The following is a 25955-nucleotide window of genomic DNA, read 5'->3' as shown; positions in this document are numbered from 1 at the left end:
TGTTCATCACTGTTTGTTTGCTCTTTAGTTCTTCTAGTTCCTTGTTAAACGTTTCTTGTATTTTCTCCATTCTATTTCCAAGATTTTGGATCATCTTTACTATCATTATTCTGAATTATTTTTCAGGTAGACTGCCTATTTCCTCATCATTTGTTAGGTCTGGTGGGTGTTTGCCTTGCTCCTTCATCTGCTGTGTGTTTCTCTGTCTCCTCATTTTGCTTAAGTTACTGTGTTTGGGGTCTCCTTTTCACAGGCTGCAGGTTCATAGTTCCCGTTGTTTTTGGTGTCTGTCCCCAGTGGCTAAGGTTGGTTCATTGGGTTGTGTAGGCTCCCTGGTGGAGGGGACTAGTGCCTGTGTTCTGGTGGATTAGGTTGGATCTTGTCTTTCTGGTGGGCAGGTCCACATCTGGTGGTGTGTTTTGGGGTGTCTGTGGGCTTATGATTTTAGGCAGCCTCTGTACTAATGGATGGTGTTTTGTTCCTGTCTTGCTAGTTGTTTGGCATAGGGTGTCCTGCAGTGTAACTTGCTGGTCGTTGAGTGGAGCTGGGTCTTGGCATTGAGATAGAGATCTCTGGGAGATTTTTGCTGTTTGATATTATGTGGAGCTGGGAGGTCTCTTGTGGACCAGTGTCCTGAACTTGGATCTCCCACCTCAGTGGCACAGCCCTGACACCTGGCTGGAGCACCAAGAGCCTGTCCTCCACACGGCTCAGAATAAAAGGGAGGAAAAAAAGAAAGAAAGAAGAAGATAAAATAAAGTTATTAAAATAAAAAATAATTATTAAGAAAAAAATTTTTTTAAGTAATGAAAAAAAGAAAAAACGGACAGACAGAACCCTAGGGTAAATGGTGAAAGCAAAACTATACAGACAAAATCACACACAGAAGCATACACATACACACTCACAAAAAGAGAAAAAGGGAAAAAATATATATATATCATTGCTCCCAAAGTCCACCTCCTCAATTTGGGATGATTTGTTTTCTATTCAGGTATTCCACCGGTGCAGGGTACATCAAGTTGACTATGGAGATTTAATCTGCTGCTCCTGAGGCTGCTGGGAGAGATTTCCCTTTTTCTTCTTTGTTTGCACAGCTCCCGGGGTTCAGCTTTGGATTTGGCCCCGGCTCTGCGTGTAGGTCGCCTGAGGGCTTCTGTTCTTCGCTCAGACAGGACGGGGTTAAAGGAGCAGCTGATCCGGGGTCTCTGGCTCACTCAGGCCGGGGCGAGCCTGCGGCGGCAGAGGCCAACGTGACATTGCACCAGCCTGAGGTGCGTTGTGCGTTCTCCCGGGGAAGTTGTCCCTGAATCACAGGACCCTGGCAGTGGCGGGCTGCAAGGCTCCCGGGAGGGGAGGTGTGGACGGTGACCTGTGCCCGCACACAGGCTTCTTGGTGGCGGCAGCAGCAGCCTTAGCGTCCCATGCCCGTCTCTGGGGTCCGCGCTGATAGCCGCAGCTCACGCCCGTCTCTGGAACTGCTTTAAGTGGTGCTCTTAATTCCCTCTCCTCACACACCAGGAAACAGAGGCAAGAAAAAGTCTCTTGCCTCTTCGGCAGTTCCAGACCTTTTCCCGGACTCCCTCCTGGCTAGCTGTGGCACACTAGCCCCTTCAGACTGTGTTCACGCAGCCAACTCCAGTCCTCTCCCTGGGATCCAACCTCCGAAGCCCGAGCCTCAGCTACCAGCCCCTGCCCACCCCGGCGAGTGAGCAGACAAGCCTCTCGGGCTGGTGAGTGCCGGTCGGCACTGATCCTCTGTGCAAGAATCTCTCCGCTTTGCCCTCCACACCCCTGTTGCTGTGCTCTCCTCCGCGGCTCTGAAGCTTTCCCCCCTCCACCACCCACAGTCTCCACCCGCAAAGGGGCTTCTATTGTGTGGAAACCTTTCCTCCTTCCCAGCTCCCTCCCACTGGTGCATGTCCCATCCCTATTGTTTTGTCTCTGTTTTTTCTTTTTTCTCTTGCCCTACCCAGGTACGTGGGGAGTTTCTTGCCTTTGGGGAGGTCTGAGGTCTTCTGCCAGTGTTCAGTAGGTGTTCTGTAGGAGCTGTTCCACATGTAGATGTATTTCTGATGTATCTGCGGGGAGAAAGGTGATCTCCGCGTCTTACTCTTCCGCCATCTTAATGGATGTGAGGTGATATCTCTTCATGGTTATATTTTCCTAATGACTAATGATGTTGAGCATTGTTGGCCATTTTTATATTATCTTTCAGAAGTGTCTATTCAAATCCTTTTCCATTTTTTTTTTTTTTTTTTTTTTTTTTTTTTTTTTTTTTGCGGTATGCGGGCCTCTCACTGCCGTGGCCTCTCCCGTTGCGGAGCACAGGCTCCGGACGCGCAGGCCCAGCGGCCATGGCTCACGGGCTCAGCCGCTCCGCGGCATGTGGGATCTTCCCGGACCAGGGCACGAACCCGTGACCCCTGCATCGGCAGGCGGATTCTCAACCACTGCGCCACCAGGGAAGCCCTTCCATTTTTTAATTGTGCTATTTTTTTCCTGTTGTTCAGTTGTAGGAGTTCATGTATTCTGGATATTAGCCCCTTATCAGACATGATTTGCAAATCTTTTCTACCATTCTATAGGTTACTTTTTCTCTCTGTTTATTGTGTCCTTTTATGCACAGAAGTTTTAAATGTTAACACAGTTGTATTTCTCTAGTTTTACTTTTGTTGCCTGTACTTCTGGTATCATATCTAGGAAATCCTTGAAAAAATCCAATGTCATGAAGGTTTTACATTTAGGTCTTTGATCTATTTTGAGTTAATTTTCATACATGGTATAAGGTAAGGGTCCAGCTTGATTTGTTTGCATGTGGATATATAGTTGTTCCAGCACCATTTGTTTAAGAGAAATTTCTTTCCCTATTGAATGGTCTTGGCAGCCTCGTAAAAAACTCATTTGACCATATATGTGAAGGTTTATTTCTGAGTTCTATGTTCTATTCCACTGATTTATAGGTCTATCTTTATGCCAGTACCACACTGTTTTCATTACTGTGCGTTGTAATAAGTTTTGAAATCAGCAAGTGCGAGACCTCCAATTTCATTCTTTTTCTCTAAGATTGTCTTGGGCTATTCAGGGTCCCTGGAGATTCCATATGAATTTTAGGACTGATCTTTCTATTTCCACAAAAAAATGCCATTGGGATTTTGATACAGATTGCATTAAATCTGTAGATTACTTTGGGTACCACTGACATCTTAACGACAGTAAGTTTTCCAATCCATGAGCACAAGATGTTTTCCATTTATTTGTGTCTTCTCTGTTCATAAAAAAAGCTGTATTAAGATATAATTAATATACCATAAAACTCACTCATTTTAGGAGTGCAATATTTTTCTCTCAATCCATAGGTTACCTAGATTTTGTCGATTGGTTCCTTTGCTGTACACAACTTTTTAATTTTACATAGTACCATTTGTCTATTTATACCTTTGTTGGCTGTGCTTTTGGTGTCATATCTAAGAAATCATTGCCAAGACCAATGTCAAGAAACTTTTCCCCTATTTTTTCTTCTAGGAGTTCTATGGATTTTGGTCTCATTTAAGTATTTAATCCATTTTTTGTTGATTTTTGTGCATTGCATAAGATAAGGGTCCAAATTTCATTCTTTTGTATGTGGACATCCACTTTTCCCAGCACCATTTATTGAAGGGACAGTCCTTTCCCCATTCAATAGTCTTGGCAGCCTTGTTGAAGATCAGTTGGCTGTATCTGTGTGGGTTTATTTCCGGGCTCTCTGTTCTGTGCCATTGGTCTATATGTCTGTTTTTATGCCAGTACAATACTATTTTGTTTACTGTAGCTTTGTAATATATATATATATATATATTTTAACATCTTTATTGGAGTATAATTGTGTAATATATTTTGAAATCAGGACATTTGATGCCCCCAGCTTTGTTCATTTTGCTCAAAATTTCTTTGGTTATTTGGGGTGTTTTGTGGTTTTATATGAATTTTAGTATTGTTTTTCTATTTTTGTAAAAAAATGCCATTTTGATTTTGATAGAGATTGCATTGAATCTGTAGATAGCTTTGGGTAGTGTGGACATTTTAACAACACTAATACATCTGATCCATGGACATGGGATATCTTTCCATTTATCTGTGTCTGCTTTAATTTCTTTCATCTAGAGTTTTATAGTTTTATTAATGAATGATATTTAATTGTATCAATATACCACATTTTGTTTATCCATTCATTAGTCGATGGACATTTGAGTTGTTTTCATTTTTTGGCTATTATAAATAATGCTGCTATGAAAATCACTGTACGAATTTTTGTTTGGCTATATGCTTTCAATTCAATGTTTTCTAGTATATTTACAAGGTTATGCAACAATTACCATTTCCTAATTCCAGAATATTTTCATCTATCCAAAAAAGAAACCCCATACCCATGCAGTCACTCCCCATTCTCTACTCTCCCCTAGCCTTTGGCAACCACTGTTCTACTTTCTGTCTCTATAGATTTGCCCATTCTGGACATATCACATAAGTGGAATCATGATATTCGTCCTTTTGTGTCTAGTTTCTTTCACTTAGCATAATGTTTTCAAGTTTCCTCCATGTTGAATAAGAACTTCATTTCTTTTTATGACTGAATAGTATTCCATTGTATGAACAGACAACATTTGTTTATCCATTAATCAGCTGATGGGCATTTGGGTTGTTTCCACTTTTTAGCTTTCATGAATAATGTTGCTGTGAACATTTGTATATACAAGTTTTTGTGCGGACATATGTTTTCAATTCATTTGGGTATTGTCTTCTGTAAAATAAATTGATTGATTGATTGATTGATCTTTGGCTGCGTTGGATCTTTGTTGCTGAGTGTGGGCTTTGTCTAGTTGCCATGAGCGGGGGCTACTCTTCATTGTAGTGCACGGGCTTCTCATTGCAGTGGCTTCTCATGTTGCGGAGCAGGGGTTCTAGGCATGCGGGCTTCAGTAGTCATTGCTCATGGGCTCTACAGCACAGGCTCAGTAGTTGTGGTGCAGGGCTTAGTTGCTCCGCAGCATGTGGGATCTTCCTGGACCAGGGCTCGAACCTATGTCCCCTGCATTGGCAGGTGGGTTCTTAACCACTGCGCCACCAGGGAAGTCCCACTTGGGCATTTTCAATACCTTTAGGAGTGGTATTGCTGAGTCATATTTGTTTACTTATTTTAGGAACTACCAAACTGTCTTCTAATGAAGCTAAACCTTTTACATTCCAACCAACAATGTATGAAGGTTCCAATTTCTTCATGTCTTTACCAACATTTGTTATTATTTGCCTTTCAAATATTTGGGTGTTCTTACCAATAGACTTCTCTGTTTCTCACCACTTTGTTAGCCTTTCCTCACTATGGCTGTCTCAGATGGGGGTGTGCTCAAAGTCTTCCTGCTGAGCCTCTGTAGTGGGGTTAATTCAAACAATAGACTACAGCAAGATGATCTGATTAAGGTGTTTGATTTATGTTTTCTGCTTTGGGAGCATGTAGATGCTCCCAAAGGAATGGTCTTCCAGAAACTTTCATTACCACTTTACTATATCATGATGCTTTAAAGGTGAAAGCACACTTTTCACCAGAGGGACTTTTGTATTTCTCTATAACTTCAATCTTCATTCTACATCTACACTAATCAAAACTTGAAGGAAGAAAGATGGATAATGTATCATGCTGCCCTTCTTTCACCCCAAAAGCCTAAGATCCTGTAATGGCTTTTATAAAATCAGAATATGGGGCTTCCCTGGTGGCACAGTGGTTAAGAACCTGCCTGCCAGTGCAGGGGACACGGGTTTGAGCCCTGGTCCGGGAAGATCCCACATGCTGCAGAGCAACAAAGCCCACACACCACAACTACTGAGCCTGCGCTCTAGAGCCAGTGAGCACAACTACTGAGCATGTGTGCCACAACTACTGAAGCCCACACACCTGGAGCCTGTGTTCCACAACAAGAGAAGCCACCGCAACGAGAAGCCTGCGCACCGCAACAAAGAGTAGCCCCCGCTCGCCGCAACCAAAGAAAGCCTGCGCACAGCAACAAAGACCCAATGCAACCAAAAATGAATAAATAAATAATTTTAAGAATGAAAAAAAAAAGAATATGATTACCTGGGTAACCACTCTATGGAGGAAGCTCCTGCTCTTTCCTTTCTATACTATTCACTCTTCTGTTTCCATTTTCTTTCTGATGAATCAACCTTTAACATGCAACAGAAATTCTCAAATATGTACGCACTGACAACTTCTAAGCAATTGCAGCTCTGTGTAAAGAGGTTTTTCCATTTTAAAAATTTGCTATTTTAAACACATCTTAAACACACAAAATTGTTTTGAAGAGAGTTACATAGCTTTCTCACATGAGAAGAGGAATGGCAAATTTATAAACAATATTTAAGCATATTCTCAAAAAACATCTACTATTGTATTTGAATTTCATTTGTAGGAAAGTATACTTTTAAGACACAACAGGGCTTACCTTAGCCTTTCTGTCTCATGCTGGGAATCCAAAGAAGTGAGTTGCATTTATAGCTCAGCCTCTAACTTGATAAGTGGAATTCTAGATCATTAAAACATCTGCTTATATTCGTTTGCAAAGAAGTACCAAGCAGTTTTAGAGGTCTGATTTTTTTTTTTTTTTTTTTTTTTGGTGATACGCAGGCCTCTCACTGTTGTGGCCTCTCCCGTTGCGGAGCACAGGCTCCGGACGCGCAGGCTCAGCGGCCATGGCTCATGGGCCTAGCCGCTCCGCAGCATGTGGGATCTTCCCAGACTGGGGCACGAACCCGTGTCCCCTGCATCGGCAGGCGGACTCTCAACCACTGCACCACCAGGGAAGCCTGGTCTGATATTTTTTATTGAGATTTAATTCACATACCAGAAAAACTCATATCATTTTTTTTTTGGGGGGGGGGCCAGTCCGTGCTGCATGCCAGGTCCTAAGTTCCCCAACCAGGGATCGAACCCATGCCCACTGCATTGTGAGTGCAGAGTCTTAACCACTAGACCGCCAGGGAAGTTCCTGAACTCACTATTTTAAAGTATACAATTCAGTGATTTTCACAGTACATTTACAAGATTATGCAACCATCACCACTGCCTAATTCCAGAAAATTTTCATCACCCCAAAAAGAAACTCCACACCCAGTAGCAGTCATTCCCATTTCCTCCTTCCCACCAGCCAATGGCAACCACTAATATACTTTCTTCCTTTATGGATTTGCCTATTCTGCCTATTCTGGACATCTCATATGAAAGGAATCAAACAATATGTGGTCTTTCTGACTGGCTATTTTCATGAAGCATAATGTTTTCAAGGTACATCGATGTTGTAGCAGGTATCAGTGCTTCATTACTTTTTAAAAAATTTTATTGGATTATAGTTAATGTACAATGTTGTGTTAGTTTCAGATGTACAGCAAAGTGATTCAGTTATACATATACATATATTCATTCTTTTTCAGATTCTTTTTTCATATAGGTTATCACGGAATATTGAGTAGAGTTCCCTGTGCTATACTGTAGGCTCTTGTTGGTTATCTACCTTATACATAGTAATGTGTGTATGTTAATCCCAAGCTCCTAATTTATCGCTCCCCCCTGCCATGTTTCAGCTTTGTTAAACATAAGTTTGTTTTTGACATCTGTAAGTCTGTTTCTGTTTTTTAAATAAGTTCATTTGTATCATTTTTAAAAATTAGATTCCACATGAGTGATATAATATGATATGTGTCTTTCTCTGACTTACTTCACTTAGTATAATAATCTCAGGTCCATCCATGTTGCTGGGTGCTTCACTACTTTTTATTGCCAGATACTATTCCATTGTCCATATATACCACATTTTATTTATTCATTCATCAGTTAGTGGACATTTGAGTTCCTTCCACTTTGGGGCTATTATGAATAATGCTGCTATGAACATTTGTGTATGACTACTTGAATGGATATCAATTTTCATTTCTCTTGGATACATACCTAGGAGTGGAATTCCTTGAATATGTGACAACTCTATGTTTAACCATTTCAGGAATTGCCAGTTTGTATTCCAGAGTGACTGCAATATCTTATATTATCAACAGCATGGGTAAGGGTTCTCATTTCGCCAACATTTTTTATTGTCTGCCTTTTTATGTGTATTATATATCCTAGCCATTATGACTACCCTGGTGGGTATGAAGTGGTATCTCATGGTTATTTTTATTTCTTTTTTTCATTTTTAAATTTATTTTTTATATACCAGGTCCTTATTAGTCATCAATTTTATACACATCAGTGTATACATGTCAATCCCAATCGCCCAATTCACACACCACCACCCCCGCCACTTTCCCCCCTTGGTGTCCATACGTTTGTTCTCTACATGTGTGTCTCAATTTCTGCCCTGCAAACCAGTTCATCTGTACCATTTTTCTAGGTTCCACATATATGCATTAATATACGATATTTGTTCTCCTCTTTCTGACTTACTTCACTCTGTATGACAGTCTCTAGATCCATCCACATCTCAAAAAATGACCCAATTTTGTTCCTTTTTATGGCTGAGTAATATTCCATTGTATATATGTACCACAACTTCTTTATCCATTCATCTGTCAATGGGCATTTAGGTGGCTTCCATGACCTGGCTATTGTACATAGTGCTGCAATGAACATTGGGGTGCATGTGTCTTTCTGACTTATGGTTTTTATCTGGGTATATGCCCAGTAGCGGGATTGCTGGATCATATGGTAATTCAATTTTAAGTTTTTAAGGAAACTCCATACTGTTCTCCATAGAGGCTGTACCAATTTACATTCCTACCAACAGTGCAAGAGGGTTCCCTTTCTCCACCCCCTCTCCAGCATTTGTTGTTTGTAGATTTTCTGATGACGGCCATTCTAACTGGTGTGAGGTGATACCTCACTGTAGTTTTTTTTTTTTTTTTTTCCGGTATGCGGGCCTCTCACTGTTGTGGCCTCTCCCATTGCGGAGCACAGGCTCCGGACGCGCAGGCCTAGCGACCATGGCTCACGGGCTTAGTTGCTCCGCAGCATGTGGGATCTTCCCGGACCAGGGCACGAACCTGTGTCCCCTGCCTCGGCAGGCGGATTCTCAACCACTGCGCCACCAGGGAAGCCCCTCACTGTAGTTTTGATTTGCATTTCTCTAATAATCAGTGATGTTGAGCAGCTTTTCATGTCCTTCTTGGCCTTCTGTATTTCTTCTTTGGAGAAATGTCTATTTAGGTCTTCTGCCCATTTTTGGATTGGGTTGTTTGTTTTTCTAATATTCAGCTGCCTGAGCTGTTTATATATTTTGGAGATTAATCCTTTGTCCGCTGATTCGTTTGCAAATATTTTCTCCCATTCTGAGGGTTGTCTTTTCACCTTGTTTACAGTTTCCTTTGCTTTGCAAAAGCTTTGAAGTTTCATTAGGTTTCATTTCTTTATTTTTGTTTTTATTTCCATTACTCTAGGAGGTGGATCAAAGAAGATCTTCCTGTGATTTATGTCAAAGAGTGTTCTTCCTATGTTTTCCTCTAAGAGTTTTATAGTATCCGGTCTTACATTTAGGTCTCTAATCCATTTTGAGGTTATTTTTGTGTATGGTGTTAGGGAGTGTTCTAATTTCATTCTTTTACATGTAGCTGTCCAATTTTCCTAGCACCACTTATTGAAGAGACTGTCTTTTCTCCATTGTATATCCTTGCCTCCTTTGTCATAGATTAGCTGACCACAGGTACATGGGTTTATCTCTGGGCTTTTTATCTTGTTCCACTGATCTACATTTGTTTTTGTGCCAGTACCATACTGTCTTGATTACTGTAGCTTTGTAGTATAGTCTGAAGTCAGGGAGTCTGATTCCTCCAGCTCCGTTTTTTTGCCTGAAGACTGCTTTGGCTATTCGGGGTCTTTTGTGTCTCCATACAAATTTTAAGATTTTTTTGTTCTAGTTCCATAAAAAATGCCATTGGTAGTTTGATAGGGATTGCACTGAATCTGTAGATTGCTTTGGGTAGTAGAGTCATTTTCACAGTATTGATTCTTCCAATCCAAGAATGTGGTATTTCTCTCCATCTGTTTGTATCATCTTTAATTTCTTTCATCAGTGTCTTATAGTTTTCTGAGTACAGGTCTTTTGTCTCCCTAGGTAGGTAGGTTTATTCCTAGGTATTTTATTCTTTTCGTTGCATTGGTTAATGGGAGTGTTTCCTTAATTTCCCTTTCAGATTTTTCTTCATTAGTGTACAGGAATGCAACAGATTTCTGTGCATTAATTTTGTATCCTGCAACTTTACCAAATTCATTGATTAGCTCTAGTAGTTTTCTGGTGGCATCTTTAGGATTCTCTATGTATAGTAACATGTCATCTGCAAACAGTGACAGTTTTACTTCTTTTCCAATTTGTATTCCTTTTATTTCTTTTTCTTCTCTGATTGTCCTGGCTATGACTTCCAAAACTATGTTGAATAATAATGGTGAGAGTGGACATCCTTGTCTTGTTCTTGATCTTAGAGGAAATGCTTTCAGTTTTTTACCATTGGGAATGATGTTTGCTGTGGGTTTGTCGTATATGGCCTTTATTATGTTGAGGTAGGTTCCCTCTATGCCCACTTTCTGGAGTGTTTTTATCATAAATGGGTGCTGAATTTTGTCAAAAGCTTTTTCTGCGTCTATTGAGGTGATCATATGGTTTTTATTCTTCAATTTGTTAATATGGTGTATCACATTGGGTATCTCATGTTTTGACTTGCATTTCCCTAATGACTAATGATTTTGAGCATCTTTGCATGTGCTTTTTAACCATTTGTGTATCATCTTTGGGAAAGGGTATATTCAAATCCACTGCCCATTTTTAAATTGGAGTGTCTTTTTATTGTTGAGCTGTAAGAGTTCTTTATATATTTTGTGTGCAAGACACTTATCATGTATGTCATCTGCAAGTATTTTCTCCCATTCTGTGGGTTGTCTTGTCATTTTCTTGATGGTACCCTTTGAAGTATAAGTTTTAATTTTGATGAAATTATCTGTTTTTTTCTTTTGGTTGCTTGTGCTTTTGTTGTCATATCTAAAAAGTGCCTAGATTCCCTAATCTAGGTCATGAAGATTTATACCTATTTTTCTTCTCACAGTTTGATAGTGTTAGCTCTTCAATCCATTTAAAATTAATTTTTGATATATGGTGTGAGGTAAAGGTTCAACTTCATTCTTTTGCATGCAGGTATACATTTGTCTCAGCACCTTTTGTTGAAAAGACTATTCTTTCCCCACTGAATGGTCCTGGCACCCTTGTTGAAAATCAATTGAGCATAGAAATGAGGGTTTATTTATGGACTTTCTATCCTACTCCATTGATCTATATGTCTTTAAGCCAGTATCACACTGCCTTGATTAATGTAGTTTAATAGTAAGTTTTGAAATAAGAAGTGTAAAGTCTACATTCTTTGTCATTCTGATCCCTCCAGTGGCTACGTAGTTGCTGGTTTTCACTGTGGTTGTGCGCTATTGGTTTTCAAGGCTACCACAGAGCTGGCGAGGGAGCATGGAAATAGGGGGACATTCTAATGACACAAAGCTTACTGTTCTTACCAAGATTAAGCCATTTTCCTTGAAGAAATGCTCTCTGGATTTTTGTAAGCTTTCAGTTATTTTCTAGAATACTGAAAAAGTTATTTTTGACTCTTTTTTTGGTCTAGTGTTTAAATTGCTTTTATGGAGGGGAGGGTTTTCAGAGTTTCTCACTTCACCATTCTTGAAGTCATCTAGATCTGAGTTTTTAACCTCCCTACTTTCTCCTCCTTTGCACCAAATGTTGTTAGACCAACTTGTGCAGCTTTCTAGGAATTGAATAGATAACAATATCAAAAGCCAGCATAAAACTGTTGGGATTTCCCGAAGATTAGGCCATGTGACAGGATCCTTGTCTTTTTATGTATTAATGCGTATACCTCTTACCCACATTGAAGTAGGGTGTTAAAATGGGAAATTATGTCATATATATATGTTATATATATGTATATGCATGTATGATCCAACTTCCATAGTACAATTTTGTCAACTGACCAGTAATACCCTTTACAGCACTTTATTATCCTTTAGCACAGGATCCAGTCTAGGATCAGATATTGCATTTATTTGTCACATCTCTTTAGCCTGGAACTTTCACACAGTCTTTCTTTTATGACATTGAGATATTTGAAGAATATAGTCCTCTTTCCTTTTGTTTTAATAGACTGTTCCTCATTTGGAGTTTGTCTAATATTTCCTCATGTTTAGATCCATATTATGCATTCCTGGATAGAAAACTACGTAATTAATGCTGTGTCCTTCATAGGGTATAATACTGGGAGGCAAAGGATGTCTATCTGATCCCCATGTGGGTGATGTAAATTTTGATCACCCAATCAAGTTGTTTTCTGATTTTTCCACTTTACACTTACTATTTTTTATCTATCAACTAATAAGAAGTCTGTGGAGAGACACTTTAAGAGCAATGTAAATATTCTGATACTCATAAAAAATTTCCATTTGTTTTAGCATCAATTGATGATTCCTGCTTAAATCAATCTTTACTATGATGATTGAAAACTGATTTTCCAACTCCAGCACTCCCTCCACATTTACCATTCAATACTCAAGGTCCCTTGTCTTTTAAAACAGCTATTCTCTCTAGGTGGGGATGCTAGTATGACATATTGCAGTCAAAACCAACTTGTTGGTCTCAATGGGGATACTATGGGGTGGGGGCAGCTACTACAATAGGTAGCAGGGCCTGTATGGTAATCAGAAATTGTAGTTCACTGGTCCTTTGGCATTATATAACTAAGCAGGCACCCTAGGGACATACAGATGGGCAGCCCACTGAGGTCCTTCTACAACTGACAAAACTCCTGGTTTAGTGAAGGGAAACATGGTTTGATCTACCACAATAGAGAGTCACAACCTTTCACCCAATTACCATATCTGAGTTGGCTTATAGATTTAGGCTTCCATAAATGAAAAGGAGGCCAGGTACTCATAGAGAAGTATACCATAAGTGTGTGTACATTTTCCTCCTCACTTTCCCTCAGTGAAAATGCAGCCATTTTCCCTGGGGAAAAGGAAATACCCCACGTTTTGGAGAACAGTAGATCCTAGTTCTGGGTTAACGCTAATTTCTGGATAGCCAGAACGCTATGGTCACCAGTCATAGACTTTTAGGATAAGGACTGACAAGACATAAGTGCAGTTTCTTTTTTTAATATTTATTTTTAAATTTTTGTTTATTTTATTTTTGGCTGCACTGGGTCTTTGTTGCCATGCGTGGGCTTTTCTCTAGTTGCGGCGAGTGGGGGCTACTCTTCATAGTGGTGCACAGGCTTCTCACTGTGGTGGCTTCTCTTGTTGCAGAGCATGGGCTCTAGGCACGTGGGTTCAGTAGTTGTGGCACGTGGGCATCAGTAGTTGTGGCTCGCGGGCTCTAGAGCGTAGGCTCAGTAGTTGTGATGCACGGGCTTAGGTGTTCCGCGCCATGTGGGATCTTCCCAGACCAGGGATCGAACTCATGTCCCCTGCATTGGCAGGCGGATTCTTAACCACTGCGCCACCAGGGAAGCCCTATAAGTGCAGTTTTAACCCTAGTCAGCCTCGCCATAGGCCCAATGAAACCACCAAACCCAATCCAGTGAAAATATCCCCAGTTCCTGAAGGTATAAATGAAATGCATATCCTCAGCAAATGACAGAATTCCCACCTGGGCTTTTTGAGCCACAGAGGCAGGGCTTTTAAGACTATTATGGAAGAAGGCACCAAGTAGAGACTCCTGGAGCTCCACCTACCTAACAAGAAAGCAATATTTCCTCCCTGGTAGAACTGCAGAGGTAAACGTTAACATCAACATAGGAGATGTAGAAGTGATGATTTAATTCATAGTTGGCTACTTTAAAAGTCAGGTGGGTCTCAAAGTGACCTTAGATTATCATTAATTGTATGTCAACTCTAATTCTGGCTACTGTTCCAGATATGATCTAGTAAACACTTGGCAAGTAGCTATTGATCTAATGAAAGCATTTTCTCTATGTATCAATCAGGACTGGGACTAGGGTGAAGTGAGTGAAGCAGTTGCCTCTGGTACAAAATTTAAGGGATTGCCAAAAAAAATCAGTAACCAACATAAACAGTATTTGAATGCAATATTTTATAAAACTAAAATTAATGCAAAAATCCATGACATACAAAATAGCAAAATTTTAAATAAAGACACGCTTAGCAACAAACAGAGAACAACAGAAGCCGAATACCTTCACTGTCTTGCCACAGAATATGTCAATCCTTCAGCCATGTGCCACTAATTTGTAGGGAACATTGATCATCTCACCATCCCACAGGACATCATTATGCTAGTCTACATTGATAACATCATATTGACTAAACACGGAGAGCAAAAATTAACAGGTACCTCAGATGCTAGATAATGGGTGACAATTCTCCCAAAAATAAAAGGTTCTCCTGGCACAATAAAGTTTTGGTGGGTGAGGGGCAGGTAAGTCCAGGATCTGGGACATACTGAACATCCCTTCCAAGTAAATGAAAAGTTGTTGCATCTTGGACTCCCTATCATTTAAAGAACTTCAATGGATTTTGGAGATAACATATATCACACCTGGCTGGTTGCTTCCTTCCATCTACTGGCCTACAAAGCTGTAATCTTCCATCTCTGAGAGAACCCACAGCAAGAGATGGTGCTCTATCTGGTCCAAGCTGTAGTGGGAGTGGTCCTAACCACCTGGCCATTATCACCCAATAAACCCAATGGTACCAAAAACATTTGTGGCAGATTGGGATGTTATGATAGCTTGTAGAAAGTCCATACCAGAGAATCACAGCAAGAAGTCCCTGGAGTTCTCGTTTAAGAAGTAACTTTCCTCCATTAAAACCAATACATGTCTTGCTTCTAGTTTCTGGTTGACTTTGAATTTCTAGCATAGATCTTCAAGTGACAATGTAACCCAAACTGTCCATCATGAATTGAGTGCTAAGAATTAGCTGCCTAGCTATAAACTTAGGTGTGCCCTGAAGTATTTCATCTTCAATAGAAGCTGTATATTCGGAATGTGGCCTGAGTAGATATTGAAGGTACAAGTCCCAGCATATCTACTCCTGCTACATAGCTATTTTTGCAATTCCTACAACCTCATGGGAAGTTCAAGGCTTGTTTACAGCTGGCTCATAATATGCCTGCAACAGCCAGAAGTGAATAGTTCCAGCATTATAGCCCTGAGAGCTATCCCTGAAGAACAGTGGAGAAGTAAAATCTTCCCAGTGGGCAGAACTTCAAGGAGCACAACTTAAGGTCTACTTTGCCTGCTTGGCCTTTAGGCCACGCACGATCTATACCAAGGGTTGGCAAACTTTTTCTCTAAAGGGCCGGATAGTAAGTATTTTCAGCTTTGTAGGCCACATGTGATCTCTGTTGCAACTGCTTAAATTTACTCTTGTAGTGCAAAAATGACCACAGATATATGTAAATAGAGGGTATGGCTGTGTTCCAAATAAAACTTTACTTATAAAAGCAGTTAACAAACTGGAATTTGCCAACCTCTCATCTAAAACCAATTCTTTGGCAGAATCTAATGGTTTGACTAGATGGTTATGGATTTGGAAGACATGAAAGTAGAAAATTGGTAACTAGATTAACCTCTTAATTTGGGGTTCACAGAATCCTAAGTGACTGGAAGACGGAACATATAATATTATATAATACTGGTTTCCTTAATTATCTTATGTATTTTGTATGTTACACTTAAAAAATACTACTCTGAGAATGGGTTCATGAGCTTTACCAGACTACCAAAGCCTTTGAAAGCTGAAAATGTTAAGAACTCTTCAGAATGGGCCTCGAGAATGTGAACTTTCACGTCTCAAGTAGAATGCGCCCTAAAAGGTCTTAGTCTCCATCGCAAAGGGACGGTACCAGCAGGGTCAGAGAGAGAAAATCCAGAAAGTTTCTATTCTAGTAAGGGAAATTGCTACCCCATCCATAAACGAAGGGGTCCGGTGCAATCAACCTGCCATAAGGTTATGGCTAGTCACCTCAAAATAGGGTACTTTACCAGGGGCTCAGAGTTTGTTGTTGCTGCTGATAAATTGGGTTGAAGTCCATGAGATTCACTGGTCTTATGTACAGCATCACAGAAGCAGCAGGTCTCATATGCTGTTGGAAAGGTTACTGAAGACTCAGTTACGGTACCACGTAGGAAACTAACACCTTGCAAGGTTGGGATGCTGTGCTACAGGATGTGGAATCACTCTGAGCCAGCCGACAATACATATAATGCTGTTTCTCTCATTGTCAGAATACATGAGACTGGGAACCAAGGAGTGGGAAAAGTTACTGGCACCTCTCATGAATCGTTAAACCTAATGGTCCATTGACAAAACCTTTGTTTCCCATACTTGCAACTTAGAAGTTGCAGACAATCATATCTTTGATAGACTCTGGCAGTAATGATAACTTCATTACACCAAAAGCCTTGGCAGCAGGTCACCAGACAATGGAAAAGTATGGACAAGACCAAAAGTATGGAAAGCTGGGAGTATGAATGAGCTTATATTCTTGGGGATTCCAAGAACTGTTGTGGGGCTTGGTGTGGAAGGGAACTGGGTGCAAGCAAGTCCAGAGAACTGATGGCTGTGACATTCTGACCACACTGTGATTATTTAAACATGGTAATGGAAGTGTTCTCCATGAAATCTGTGACTTACAGTCATACAGCTGAAAGAACCAGGACTTACGTTTTACAATTTATACAGCTGCTTTCATATATTTTTGACCATTTTACTTCTTTTAACTGTTAACATTTTTTGCATCCCTGGGAATGTAGACATGTGCTCCCCTATCCATGTTGTACCATCTTTACCTGTAAGATGACAAGGAAAAACCTCAGTCCTCCTCCTGTGTATCTCTTTTACTCTTACTACTAGCACACTCACACTTCTGGCGCCAGATGTGTGGAGGTTTTCCCCCAGCGAGCAAATTCTCTGTGCCACCAGCTGGTGTCCTAAGATTTAACTCAGTTCTGACACTATCTATCTGGATATATGTCAGATCCCACAGGTTAAGGGCTCGGTCCCACAAGACCGCCCCCCTGCCACACACACACACGCACACACACACACACACACACACACACACACACACACACACTTCAGATGCCAGTCACAAGCCCAGGTTGTCACCTGTGCTTCTGACCAGCTGGCTATAGATCGGAAGTTCCAACAACCCTCTCTTCGGGTTTGACTAATTTGCTAGAGTGTCTCACAGAACTCAGGGTGACACTTACTTACATTTACCAGTTTATTGAAGGATATGATAAAGGATACAGATGAACAGCCAGATGAAGAGATACACAGGGCAAGGTCTGGGAGGTTCCTGAGTGCAGGAGCTTCTGTCCCCATGGAGTTGGTGTATGTCATCCTTCCAGTATGGATATGTTCACCAACCTGGAAGTTCTCCGAACCCCACACTATTGGAATTTTATGGAGGCTTCATCACTTAGGTATGATTGACCATTAACTCCATTTCCAGCCTTTCTCTCTTCTCAAGAGAATGGGGGCGGGGCTGCAAATTCCAAGCTCCTAATCATGACTTGGTCTTTCTGGTGACCAGCCTTCATCTAGGAGCCAGCCAGGAGCCCACCCAGAGATGCCTCATTAGAACAAAAGACAATCCTATCACCTAGGAAATGACATGGGTTTTAGGAGCCCTGTGCCAGGAACCAGGGAAGAGACCAAGATATATTTTTTCTACTGTCTCACAGTGAGCATGTTTCATATGTTACTCCAGGCTGGCCGTGGTCTGGGGTAACATAGATTATAATACAATTTTGTACTCAGCTTATAATACAATTTTTATTATATAAAAATATACAATTACAGATTATAATACAATTTTGTACTCTCGTAGCATTCACCCTAACAAGAGTCTTAGCTCCTTGAGGACAGGGTCTTTGTTTTATATCAGTGCTACTCAAAGTGTCATCGGTGGACTGCTTGTTACCAGTCCATGCCTAGACAAGTACAGGAATTACGATAAAGCATTTTAAATTTTTATAGAAATTATACAAGGTAATTTTCATGTCTATAGGATCTTTAAAATTTTTTTGATTTTTATCTTCTATGACATTGATCTTTAAAATTCTTCTAATAGTTCATTTGTATTGTATTTTATAAAAGTATTGGTCCACTGCAGTTTGGAAATTTTTAGAAACGTCCTTCACCACACATTTTGAGAAGCACTATTTTTTATACCACTTTTTTTTTAAGATTTGAAGCTTTTGAGGAGAAAAGATGGCAGAGAATAAGGATGTGAAGCTTTTGAGTTTCTGTTTGAGGCCAGTCTTTATAATTTAGTTAGAAAGACTGAAATACAAGTGACAATATGTGCAAAATATTTCCAATGAAATAAGAGGAAGGAGAAGAAAGAAAAAAATAAATCATTGGTGTATACTACCAATATACACCAGTAGCATTACAGACACCATCAGATATTCATTTTAGCTCAGTTTATCTCAGACAATAGACAAATGATAACTTGTAACGTCTCATGGTTCTAATGTGAAGTTTTTTATTACAAGGGAGAAAAAGGAATTCCATGTTTGGATTTTGTCCACAAAATAAATTTGTTTTTGTGAACCATAGTTTTTGATACACATAAGTTTACTTTGAAAGACACTTTGTAAAATCCTTTTTTCACTTATGACTTTTAAAATATATTTTTAAAATGATGGATCTTATACTAGTTTAACTTCTGTTTTGCCCGGTATGATGCTGGTTCTTAAATGTATGACTGAGATGCATTAACACTTATGCTGTATAGTCTTAATGCTGTATTTCATGCATGAACCTAGAATGAAGAAGATTCTGCAAACGGAGTTGTCTCACGAAAAAATGAATAAAAATGATGTCTAATAACTAGACTATTAATTAATTCAACATGTATTGGATGCCTGAGTGCCAGGTACCCGAATATAGGGCATGGTATGGAAATGTAATTTTAACTTTCTTGCAACCTGGAATCCTCTTATTTTGTACCCCATTAAATGGCCAGGTAGTATATACCCTTGCAAAAGCTTTTATTTGTCTAATACCAGAAGCCTAGTTCCAAATTCATAATTGTTGAAGAATGAGCTATTCTGGTACACTGAGGATTAACCCATTTCCATATTATAATACATTGTAAGGTAAAAAAGAAAGCAGGAGATAAGACTACATGTACACTACAATTACAAAAGGGTAAAACATGCATATGAAAATAGCCCAGAAGGCAATAAAAATGATAATAGCTATGTTGGAATAGTGGCACTATAGGTGGTTTTTATTTTCTCAAATCTTTTGTAATAAATTATTTTCATAATTAAAAACATAGAGGCAGTAGACAGGAACAGACGTTTCACAAAAGAAGAAATTCAACTAATAAGCGGACATAAAAAAACATTCACACTCACTAGTAAAAGAATATATATTAAAACACTACTGTGGTGCAATTCTTCACCTAACTGGCAAAACAACTTCTTTTAAAAATAAAACTTGGGCTTCCCTGGTGGCGCAGTGGTTGAGAGTCCGCCTGCCGACGCAGGGGTCACGGGTTCGTGCCCCGGTCCGGGAAGATCCCACGTGCCGCGGAGCGGCTGGGCCCGTGAGCCGTGGCCGCTGAGCCTGTGCGTCCGGAGCCTGTGCTCCGCAACGGGAGAGGCCACAGCGGTGAGGGGCCCGGGTACCGCAAAAAATAAAAAAATAAAAATAAAACTTAATGTCATTGAGGATACAGGAAAACGGTACTCTTATACATTGCAGATGGCACTGTAAATTGGTTTGACCCTTGTTACGGGTTGAATTGTGTATCCCCAAAACTCATATGTTGAAATCCTCAGCCTTAGTACCTCAGAATGTAACCTTTTATGTGGAAGTAAGTTTGTTGCAGATGTAATTAGTTACGTTAGGATGAGATGATGCTGGAGTATTGGTGGGCCCCTAATCCAATATGACTAGTGTCCTTAGGAAAAAAGGAAATTACATTTCTGTTGTTTAAGCCACCCAGTTTGTGGTATTTTGTTATGGCAGCCTTAGCAAACTAATACAACCCTTATATAATGAAAATAGCAAAAGATATATATTTTATATATTACATATTATATAATATATTTATATTATATTTGTATATATAAATGCAGGTTATATGTGAACAACTATGCATAATGTGGTGAAACTGATTTTTTCTTTCTCTTCTACCATTTTTATTTAATATGTTTCTATTATTTTATAATGAAAGAAAAGTTAATAAAATGTAAAAATAAGAATAATTTGTTTTTTAATTCCCTTACCAATTCATGGACCAGTAATTGAGAAATATATCTATTTAGTCTCTGGAGGACATTTCAGTTCTGAAATTTTTGATTCTGCAAAAGAGTCGAGACAAAATAGTTTTCTTGTTGGTGTGTTAATACTCCTTGTAGGTTAAAAAAACCTTCCAAGGATATATGGATGAAAATTCAATCAGAACCTTATTGCTAAAAGGGACTCAAGTCAAATATACAACTGTAGAAATTGCAGTACTCACTGAATTCCCTGTATCATCCCTGACAGAGGCTCATCTGGCCTCTGCCCAAGTATTTACAATGATAGGGAGGTCACTTCTCCAATTAGGCCATGCAGTTGTTGCATAGCAATTATAGCTAAAAATCTTCAGTATATTAAGCTGAATTCTGCTTCTCCTTATTGTACCCAGGGTTCCCTCTCCAACAGCACAAAATAAATGTATTACCTGATTTATATGGCTCCCTTGTAAATATATGAAGCCTTTTCAGGTCAAATATTTAATTCCTGAAGTTACTCCTTATCTGATATTGTTTCCAGAGATCCTCTTTTCATGCTTACCTGGTTGTTCCCTAGTCTCTCAGTGTGCTTCAAAATATGGTACAAAAGTAAAGTTCTCCAGGTATAAACTGAACAAAGCAGATTACTGTGGAAGAATTATCATAACTGATCCAAAACAAGGCTAAACACTAAATATTATTATTGCTACTGAATACTTTTCCAGACCCTTTGCATATATTACCTTATTTTGGCTCTCTCAATCACCATGCATTATTATTCATCATATTTTACAAATAAGAAAATGGAGGCACCAAGAAGTAACTTGCCTAAGATCACGCAGTCCAAGCTGAGATCAGTTGAAGTCCAAAGCCCTTTCTCTTAACCAGCTCTTAATATGTATTTGTTGAATACATGTTGAATAAATTCTTGTTGAATGAAGGAAGGATTTATATATTTACTCTTTTAGTAATTTTTTGGCCTTGTCCTAATCCTGGCACTTACAGAATTAACAGTAAACTGAAATCCCCAGATGTTCCTCATATAAGCAGCCTTTAACTCTCATCCTAAACAGCCTTAGCCCTCATCTCATTAACCTAAATGCAAAAACGTACATTTCTCTCTATTACATTTCACCTTGTTGTTTTGGGCTCATCATTACAGTCTGTTGAAATATTTCTGAATTTTGACTTCATATGGTGCTCTCCTATCTTGTGTAACCACAAATTTAATAAACACACCTTCTCCAATAATTCTTCAGTTTAAAAAAAAAGATTATTTTTTTCTAATTTCTGACATCAACTATTGCTTTTATAGCTACACATTTTATTAATAAAAGTAATGATAATATAAAAGCGTACTCTGTAATTCAGTTTTAATTCTTTCATGTTGATATTCAGCCCTAATGGGGCTGAATCTATGAAATTTTAGTGTAGTGTTTGGAAACGAAGAGAGTGACTTCACCTAATGCAATATAGGAACCGTCAGCTTTATGTAGGATGTCACTTAGGATGCCTGGATTGCAAGTAATAGAAAACTCAACTCAACTGGCTTGAACAATTGTCAGCTTATTAAATCATATGACAAGGAAAACGGAGATAAGGCAGTTTCAGTAATTCACAGGTTCAACAATATTATCAAGGATTCACATTCTTTCCATTCTCTACTCTGAGGTTCTGTTTTGTCTGCTACTCTTCTCATAGTTGCAGAACGGTTACAACACATCCAGGCACTATATCCTGGAACAATAATTTCCAAAGGCCAGAAGGGAGGACATCCTTTCCTGGTGCTCCGTTCTAAGACTGAGAAAAGACTTCCCAAAAGGTCTCCAACAGACTTTTCCATATGTGTCATTATCAGAATTATATTACATGTCCGAGGCCTAAGCCTGCCATTAACAAGGATAATGGAATTCTCCTGGCTGCAGACTGGGAGAAAACATTTGTAAAAGACACATCTGAGGGCTTCCCTGGTGGCGCAGTGGTTGAGAGTCCGCCTGCCGATGCAGGAGACACGGGTTCGTGCCCTGGTCTGGGAGGATCCCACGTGCCGCGGAGCGGCTGGGCCCGTGAGCCATGGCCGCTGGGCCTGTGCGTCCGGAGCCTGTGCTCCGCGGCGGGAGAGGCCGCAGCGGTGAGAGGCCCGCATACCGCAAAAAAAAAAAAAAAAAAAAAGACACATCTGATAAAGGGCTATTATCCCAAATATACAAAGAACACTTAAACTCAATAAGAAAACAAGCAACCTGATTAAAAAATGGACTAAAGACCTTAACAGACACCTTAACTAAACATACTCTTTCTTGCCATACAATCCAGCGTTTGTCCCACTTGGTATTTACCCAAAGGAGTTGAAAACTTATGTCCACACAAAAGCCTGCACGTGATGTTTACAGCAGCTTCACTTATAATTGCCAAAACTTGGAAGCAACCAGGATGTGCTTCAGTAGGTGAATGGTTACATAAACTGTGTAAGATCCAGACAATGGACTCTTAGGCGGCGCGAAGAAGAAACGAGTTACCAGGCCATGAGACGACGTGGAGGAACTTCAGATGCATGTCACTAAGTGAAAGACGCCAATCTGAAAAGGCTACATACCGGATGATGCCAACTATATGACATTCTGGAAAATGCAAAACTATGGAGATATTACAAGGATCAGTCAGTGGTTGCCAGGAGTTGGGGGGGTCAGGAAGGGATGAACAGGCAGAGCACAGAGGATTTTTAGGACATTTAAAATACTCTGGGGGCTTCCCTGGTGGCGCAGTGGTTGAGAATCTGCCTGCTAATGCAGGGGACACGGGTTCGAGCCCTGGTCCGGGAAGGTCCCACGTGCCGCGGAGCAACTGGGCCCGTGCGCCACAACTACTGAGCCTGCGCGTCTGGAGCCTGTGCTCCTCAACAAGAGAGGAGGCCGTGATAGTGAGAGGCCCGCGCACCGCGATGAAGAGTGGCCCCAGCTTGCCACAACTAGAGAAAGCCCTCGCACGGAAACGAAGACCCAACACAGCCAAAGGTAAAGTTAAATAAATAAATAAAAGAAATGCATTTCTATTAAAAAAAAAAAGCTTCGAGCTTCATGTTAAAAAAAAAAGAAAATACTCTGTATGATACCATTATGATGGATATGTGTCATTTGTCCAAATGCACAGAATGTCCAACACCAAGAGTGAATGGTAATGTACACTATGCACTTTGGGTGATAAAGATGTGACGATGTAAGTTCAACAGTTGTAACACACATACCACTCTGGTGGGGGATGTGGGTAACGGGGGAGGCTCAGTTTTGCTGTGAATCTGCCACTGGCAAAGCCCATTAACAATTCCCAGGAAATAAAAAGAGAATCTGGGTAATAAAATGAAGTCTAACCTTTTTTTTCTTCTCTTTTCCTTTGTGCTTAGTCCAGTTTCACTTGTTCATGGGCGGCTGTGTGCAGACGCCTCGCATCCGGCACTTCAGAGCAGAGTCCCTAGTGTGAAATGGCTGTGCCTGACGCCTCAGCTTGGCGGGCCGTGTGCAGAAGAAGCGCTGTGCACAACGCGGCAATCCAAGATGGCGGCGGTGGACCCTGTGCAGAGAGACACTGCACAGGACACTGCAATCCAAGATGGTGGTGGCAGGCCGTGTGCAGAAGTGCTGCGCCCAGCACTTGGCTCTGGAGTGAGTGCTGTGAGCTGCACAATTGCGCCCCACCCGGGAGAACTCCCAGCCCCTCCCCGCTGACAACAGCCCATAAAGCAGCCCCGCCCATGGGCGTGTACTCTGCAGCACAAGCTCACACCTGTCGATGCTTTGATCAGAAAATGAAGCTTTCCTTTGCTTCTGAACCGAACTTGGTCTTGTTCTATTGGCTCCAAGGACACCAGGCAGGAGGACCCTTGTTGGAGCCCAGCTCGGGAGGGTCAGTAACAAATCTAAAACTGCTCTCAAAAATAAAATAAGGTTTTTTTAAATTGGGGAATAGTTGATTTACAGCGTTGCGTTAGTTTCAGGTGTACGGCAAAGTGAATCCGTGATACATACACATATATCCCCTCTTTTTTACATTCTTTTCCCATATAGGCCATTACAGAGTATCGAGTAGCGTTCCCTGTGCTGTATATAGAGTAGGTCCTTATTAGTCACCTGCTTTATATATAGTAGTGTATATATGTCAATCCCAATCTTCCAATTTTAATTTTTAAAAAATTACCGAGGCCGGCTTAGCTGGGTTAAGGGCTGAGCTGGAAGGGACTGACCCTCTGTTAAAACCGGTGGTGCCTCACACCAGTACAAATTGGGGTTCTGTTATCATGGAAAACGTGGTGGTGGTAGGTAATCTATGGTGTCTACATGTCCCAGGATATATTCAGACATTTTAAAATGTGGAATGAATAGATAACACCCAGATGTACTTGTGCGATTATAGATAAAATAGTTAGATACTAGCTAGCAGTGGAATAAAACTATTAAAATCCAAACCCACTGGAAAAACTAAACTAGTACAGTAGTCTACTTGGTGGGCACTATCATGGATGAAAAGTGGAGCTGACCTCAAAATGCTAGAAACAAATTACCACATATTTCATCCATTCAACAAAGATCGGATCAAAAAGGGAAGGGAGCGCTCTCTTTGGCAGCACATATACTAAAATTGGAACAATACAGAGAGGATTAGCATGGCCCCTGTGCAAGGATGGCACACAAATTTGTGAAGCATTCCATATTTTTAAGCAACCTAAACGTCCATCTATAGATGAATGGATAAAGAAGATGTGGCACATATATACAATGGAATATTACTCAGCCATAAAAAGAAACGAAATTGAGTTATTTGTAGAGAGGTGGATGGACCTGGAGTCTGTCATACAGAGTGAAGTAAGTCAGAAAGAGAAAAACAAATACCATATGCTAACACATATGTATGGAATCTAAGAAAAAAAAACAGTCATGAAGAACCTAGGGTTAAGATGGGAATAAAAACACAGACCTCCTAGAGCATGGACTTGAGGATATGGGGAGGGGGAAGGGTAAGCTGGGACAAAGTGAGACAGTGGCATGGACACATATACACTACCAAACATAAAATAGATAGCTAGTGGGAAGCAGCCGCATAGCACAGGGAGATGAGGCTGGGAGGGAGGGAGACGCAAGAGGGAAGAGATATGGGGACATATGTATATGTATAACTGATTCACTTTGTTGTAAAGCAGAAACTAACACACCACTGTAAAGCAATTTATACTCCAATAAAGATGTTAAAATAAAAAAGGGAAATTTCTTTCAGAAAATCCAAGTAGAATTCAGTAAATGCACAATGAAGGATCATGATTTTGCATTATTCCATAGGAAAATAAACAATATACTTCAGGCTTCCTTATGTTTATACAAGTATACTCCATAGTTTCTTTGATGTCTGCAGTATAAAGGCACACTAATACTAGTTTTTAATAGGGAGTAAGAGTGATATAGTGAATATTTGATTTTGAGGAGTTGGCAAAAAGATTATTTTTAAGTTTACTTCAAAGGAAAAGGATGAAATAATAAAAGATGAAAGACTGATTCATGTTCTCAGTGCTAGTTAATTTAGAAGACTCCACAGTCCCATTTTTATCTGCTGACTGCAATCTTTCTAAGATAATTGAT

General features: G+C 40.1%; 1 non-coding gene across 1 annotated transcript; it reads left to right on the top strand.

Moving 5' to 3' along the window:
• The first annotated feature begins 24933 nt into the window (after positions 1 to 24933).
• On the top strand, positions 24934 to 25040 carry LOC131749112 (U6 spliceosomal RNA). The gene has a single exon (XR_009333220.1). It is a non-coding gene; the product is annotated as a U6 spliceosomal RNA (small nuclear RNA).
• The last annotated feature ends 915 nt before the right edge of the window (positions 25041 to 25955 follow it).

The sequence above is a fragment of the Kogia breviceps genome, chromosome X (assembly GCF_026419965.1).
Source record: "Kogia breviceps isolate mKogBre1 chromosome X, mKogBre1 haplotype 1, whole genome shotgun sequence".
NCBI classification, from domain to species: Eukaryota; Metazoa; Chordata; class Mammalia; order Artiodactyla; family Physeteridae; genus Kogia; species Kogia breviceps.
This window is presented reverse-complemented; position numbering and strand designations above follow the sequence as displayed.